This window comes from Rattus rattus, chromosome 14 (assembly GCF_011064425.1).
Source record: "Rattus rattus isolate New Zealand chromosome 14, Rrattus_CSIRO_v1, whole genome shotgun sequence".
Classification (NCBI taxonomy): domain Eukaryota; kingdom Metazoa; phylum Chordata; class Mammalia; order Rodentia; family Muridae; genus Rattus; species Rattus rattus.
In genome coordinates this window covers 47,492,189-47,498,257 of record NC_046167.1, presented here as the reverse complement: position 1 = coordinate 47,498,257, position 6,069 = coordinate 47,492,189, and the positions used below count along the sequence as shown (strand labels likewise).

Below are 6,069 nucleotides of genomic sequence, written 5' to 3'. Positions count from 1 at the left end.
AGGAAGAGGACTGTGACCTTGAATCCAGCCTAGATTACGTAGGGAGTACTAAGCTGGCCAGGGCTCTACAACAAAATCTCCTCTCAAGATATAAAAGAATAAATAAGATCAAAAAGAAAGGAAAACTGTACCAAGTATTTGTGTAGCCAGCAACCAACTTGATTGCCCTTAATAGTCCTAGCTCTTTCCTCACAGAGCCCCCAGAATCCTTCTCATCTCCTTCCCCAGTGCCAGCAGAGTCCAGGAGCCATTCCCTTGCCTCCCAGACAAAGACTACTTCCAGAAATTGGAACGCAAAGTCGATGGAAGCATTGTCAACATTCCAAACTATGCTTTTGTATGTTCTTGCTGCTTCTTTGAGCAGTGTAGGGGTATCACAGAAAAGGAGCTATCCTGCTCTCCCCCACCCTTTCCATCAACCACCTTTGGTCTTGGCTCCCAGATGCCCTATCTTACAGGTAGGTTGTTATTTTACAGGGTTAAGGGGAGGGCGAGTTGCTTTAAGATGGATTCTCCTTGGTCTAGGTCCGTTTCTCTAAACAAGCTTGCTAAAATCAAGTCTGTTCTTCCTTTGCATCTTCTTCCTTTTCTAATTCATTCAAATAATTTATCTTAAAATTCTTTGCTCATAGGATTGCTAAGAGCTTCCTATAGGCTCTCAGGCATAAGTGCTCATTTTCAGTGATTGGCGTTGCCATTGTAGAAATTAAACCATCCATCCCAGCTTCTTGATGGCCATCTTAGATTTCACTACAAATTGGGACCCCAAGGCACCTTTCCAGGTGTTTACATAGAAGCCATTTTCCTCTTTGCGCTTTTCCGTAGCATTTCTTCTCTGACCCACATCTATCAGGTAAATTTAGACCCATTTATTATTTTTATGAGAAATAAAACTCAGAATAGTTACACCAAAGGCGATATGAGCTTATTTCTAACAGAAAACGAGGTGCAGGCCCTGTAGATATGTTTTCTGAGTCAGGGAGAATGTTCATATGCCATTGTTGTATAGTGATTAACAAAGCAAGACTTTGCTGTTGTTACTCAACGAAGGATCTATACAAAGTAGACCAACTTGTTTAAATAGTTATACAAGCTGATAATACCATTGATTGGTAGCATAAGAATATTGAAGAAATCAGGGGCTAGCCCCGGTGATAGGCAAAGAGTTGTCCTGAGCATGTAGACAGTGGTTTTGTGTGATGCAGATACATCAGATTATTGCAACGGTTTACAATCAGACAGAGATACAAAAGAGTGCAGTCTGACTCTGACAGAATGGAGAGGAGTCTGAAATTCAAGGGCCACGTGTAAAGAAGGATTGTGGGGAGGGTGGAGGAAAGGAAAGCACTCTGCAGGGATCAGATTGGTAGAAAGTTGTCTTTGGAGTCAAAGAAGACATGCGATTGTTATACCTTGAGAACATGCCTTTCATGTTCCATACAATTCCCAGGCTGGGTAGCCTTATATACACAAACGCAGAGGACGTCTCATGTGTGTAACCAAGGCTCTTGCACTGTTGAGTACAGTCAAATGACATAGGAGGTAGTCACCTCACCTATTCACAAAAAATTCTCTCATTTTGATCAGCTGGTATGATCATATGCTTTTTCTAATATAGTATACGTTTACATTTTGAGAGTGTCCAAATAGGCACCGTGCTTATTCCGGGATGATTTACAGAACCTGTGGACCCCAAGGTCATCTCTCTCCAGCGTGTGATCTGCACTCAGACAGTGGTAGCCACTCAGCACCTCTGCAGAAGGCTGTTCTGGGAAGCAGTTGTTAGTTGTCATTTTGCTGCAAAGTAAAGGCTCATGGGCTTTGGCCGGTGTTAGGAAAACATCACCCCTGTTTACCAGCATGAGATGCCAGTGTGAGATGCCAAAGTGCAAACCAGAAACCTGTCAATCCAAAGAAACAGAAAGGCCCGTGGGTGATGACTTTTGGAGGAATCTTACTGCTGTATATATGCCTTTAAGTAAGAAGTCGCTATTGATTTATTATTTTTCTTTGAACAATAAAAACTGTCTCCTCTGTTCTCCCTACAAAGGGACAAGGTTTTCCTTCTTAGGTGAATACTGCATGCGCCACTTGCCATAGAAAGGGTGCAGTCTTGGCAAGCCTTTTATTAGACTAAAAATAAATTATTCACAATGCAGGTTCAGATACAGATTGCAAGGAGAGATAATAGAATTGGTTTTCCAAGCCTGATCATGCTCGGAAGACATGGTATGTGCTTTTCAGGAATCTACTTCAACGGAATCAACTTTGACGAGTACACACAAGAAATAATATTACTGCCATCCAGCTTGTGTCTGCGGTACAGCATCCTCCGCTTGTCTTCAAGTACCCACGGTGCCTCTTCATCAGTGTGCATATGGAAAAGTCCACGTTTCTCAAGCATTTCTTCTGAGATGCCGCCCTCCCATTGTTCTGTTAAGGAAATTTCTTTCTGGCAGCGTGAGAGGGGCACTGCCTCCTACCCCCCTTCTGCCTCGGCAGAACAGTTGACCACAGCAGCAGCCGACTCCGGCTCGTCATGTGCTTTCTCATGTGATGTAGGTCTGCGGCACTGTGGAGCAATCGCATTTGAGACTCGGCACTCGTGGACAGACGGGCGTTCAGGGACTGGGGAGTTTTTGGAGGGGGTGGGGAGGCCAATAAACCAAGAAAACGTCAGAAATAAAAGTCGCATCAAGTATGCTGATCTCTGTATTCCTATTTTTGTTTTGAAATTTGATTTTAGCTATTGTTTTTTCTGGTTGTATCTGTATTTTTTCCACTCCTACAGGCGCCGAGCTGCGCTGTTGTTTTTTTTTCTTTCTTTCTTTTCGATTTTTTTCTTTTTCTTTTTCTTTTTTTCCCCCGAAATTCTGAAGCCAGACTGTCTCCTTCACAGCTCCAGGGCTGCATCACTGTGGGCACATCAAGCTTCGTCCGGCTCACCTGCATGGTTCCGGCTGACTCCCGCCTGAGATGGCCCATCGTACAACTAGAATCCCAGAATCTCCTGTCTGCACCCTGCCGAAGGACCTACTGCAATCCCTGGCCAGGGTCTCTCACAGCCGGATGGGGTCTTGGAAGACAGGGTGAAGTTGCAGAAGATTGGGGTGGGATGCTAGAGGCATGTGAAGGACTTGGAAAGGGAATTTAGGAATACTATACATCAGTGCCCACCGATGCTATGCATACAGGGGAGGGCAGCCGCAGCCCCTGACTCATGCGCCTAACTCCGGCTGCTCTCTGGGATTAGTCTGAGGGGGACAACCCAGGTCTGGATATGGTGGCATTTTCCCAGAGAATGGAACTGAAGATGGATGAACCAGGTACTTGCTGTGTCTGCCTGACAGGGCAGAGCTGGAGAAATGGAAAGGGAGAAGAAGAGCTGCTGAGTGTCGTGAGATTGTCTGCTGCCCTCTCTGCAGTCTTAGTCTAAGGAAGGATGGCATAATGGATCTGCCAGCACATGCACGGAGGACCTGTAAATTGCAATGTGGATGTCCCTGGTACTGTCAAGGAAGAAACTGATGGGCTGGGTGACAATACAGTGTCCCAGAGAAAATAGCAGTCTTGCAGCATGGATTTAAGTGCATGTGCATGCGTGTGGAGACATGGAAGAGACTGTGTCACACACACACACACACACACACACACACACACACACACACACACAGAGAGAGAGAGAGAGAGAGAGAGAGAGAGAGAGAGAGAGAGAGAGAGAGAGAGAGAGAGTGTGTGTCACTTGGCTGGGTCGGGTTTGATTTCAGCCAGTATTTTCAGCTTCTGCTCAAGACCTATTTCCTGGCTAGCCAGAAAACTTGGGCAGAGCAGCTGCGTATAGACTTTTTGAAACGGCAGAGCAAGCCCCTTCAGTTTTAACTCCTTGAGGTTCTAAGTGCTCTGCATTGGGCTAAGACTCACTGTACGGTTTTGTTTTCTTCTCCTACAGAGCCCTGTAAACACAGCTGTATTCAGTATGGCGGAAAAATTCTGTCCTCTAAATAGAAATGCGATCAATTTAATCAAAATAAATGTATCCCAGATGACTTTGAGGCCAGCTGGATACCACAGGCTTCAGAAGCTAAGCGTTCAGTGGAGATGAATACAGTGTTAGATTTACATGCTTTTGAATGCTAGGATCAGCTATGCTTAATAAAGGAAATTCTTTAAGGAAAAGGGAGGGTCCTCCTGGCTCCCAGCTAGATGGTAATCACAGGTGCTGCTGCTGATCCTGGCACTGGGGTTTGTAGCTGTCGAGCTTGCAGGGGTGTGTGGCATGAGGCAGGGCAAGACTGATGTCAGTGTAAAGAAAGCTTCCAGCCTGCTTGAGGCTGTAGGAGGAGGGCGGCCTCTCCATAGCCTCGGTTGGGGCTTGGCGGGTACTAGAAGCTTGTAGATCAATATGAGTGAGCTGGGTGAAGTGATCTCTGAGCTGGGAGCAAGCAGCTTTCCCAGTTGTCATGGGGGCTCCTCTGGGACGCCTGTCTGGCCTGTCCACCCACTGTTTGTTAGGAAATCTACAGAGCCGCTCTGTGTGCTGGATTATGTTTGGCCAGCTGTTGGTGCATTCCTGAGGGTGGGGGTGGAGACAGGATCTTATTACTGTACTTCCAAACTGTAGATCTATGTGGGAGAGAGAGAGAGAGAGAGAGAGAGAGAGAGAGAGAGAGAGAGAGAGAGAGAGAGAGAGAGAGGGCTGTGATGGCCAGAGGAAAGAAACCCAAGCAAGTCTGATAATATCCCTTCTCCTTCTCCAGGTTGTGCTAGAGGGACTTCAGAAAGGCTATGAAGGGAGAGAAAGGAGATGGTAAGGGATGGGAGCGTGGTGAAAGAGCCCTGAGACAAAGCAGGACTTCAAAGCTGCAGAGACGAGCAGAATGTCAGCAGCTTGTAATTAGCGGTTCATGGTTGCGTCAGAGACTGTATCTCTCCAAGAATAACTGTGTGCTGTGTACCACAGAGTGCAGAAGGCAGTCATAACTAAGTTATCAAGCACAGTTCAAACAAGGGCAGATGAAGGCATTTTTCTGTTTGAAAATTAAGCGCAGCTAGGGTGCACATCTCACCGGCTGGATTCTGCCTAACTTCTGGCAGAATGCTCAGCGTATCGGAGAGTGTTTGTGAGATCAAACAGGGAACCTGTAAGCAAGCAGACTAAGTATGCAAGCTCTGTCACCGTAAGATACCGTCCCAAACAGCCCCACACTGCACTGCTGGGCTCCTGTCTCGGTATCTACCCTTCACTTCTGTATGCCAATGGAGGAGAATTAAAAGTACCCTCAAGTACGAATGTCCCTGTTAGATTCTAAAATTTCTAACATAGAATTAAAATTTTACTGCAGGTTCTGAGCTGTTTGGGTATGCTTAATTTATACATCGAAAAAGCCTTTGTTGTGATTATCTTGCTTCGGATTCTGTGGGGAAGCATCATACCACTGTATGATGTTGAAGGGCACCTTCCCTTCCGCCCCCAGCCTCTCTGGTGTCGGGAGTTCCAGCATTCTCTGCAGCCTCCCTGAGGAGCTGGTGGGAGGAGCTGGTGGGAGGAGCTGATTGGCTAGTTCAGCGTGTTTACTCTTATTTGTTTTAGTGCTCCTTCACGGTGTGCACTGACTATTTGTATTTGTGTTCATGCTGCACAATTACTACTGACCAGCTTTGTTTCTCTGCCCAAAGTGAAGTCAATTTTAGTTCAGCCCCTGCAGTTGAGTCCCTGGGCAATGGGCACATATGTATTATGTTACCCATGTATGCAATTTCCTTTAAAAAAAAAAACGTGGATTAGGGAAAACTGTAGGCAAGGAGAGCCGTGTGTATCAAATCAATAGCTTTTTGAATCACATGTAATATAATTTAAATATACTCACTTCAGGGTTGCCAAAGCCTACGTTGTCTGAGCCCAGTTAATTTACATCTTCGATTTAGTCAAGGAGTGGAACCTGCCAGATCAGAATGCTGTATTCTGGGCACCCAACAGGGTGGAAGACATTATTTTGTTTGTGTTAGTTCAAACAGCTGGTCATTAATGCAGTCTCCATTTCGAGAGTGAAACGCTGGTGGACATGAATG

General features: G+C 45.8%; 1 long non-coding RNA gene across 1 annotated transcript; it reads left to right on the top strand.

Annotated features, from left to right (window-relative positions):
- Window positions 1-2,426: 2,426 nt before the first annotated feature.
- Window positions 2,427-3,562, top strand: LOC116883397. The gene is made up of 2 exons (XR_004385756.1): window positions 2,427-2,698; window positions 2,900-3,562. It is a non-coding gene; the product is annotated as an uncharacterized LOC116883397 (long non-coding RNA).
- The last annotated feature ends 2,507 nt before the right edge of the window (window positions 3,563-6,069 follow it).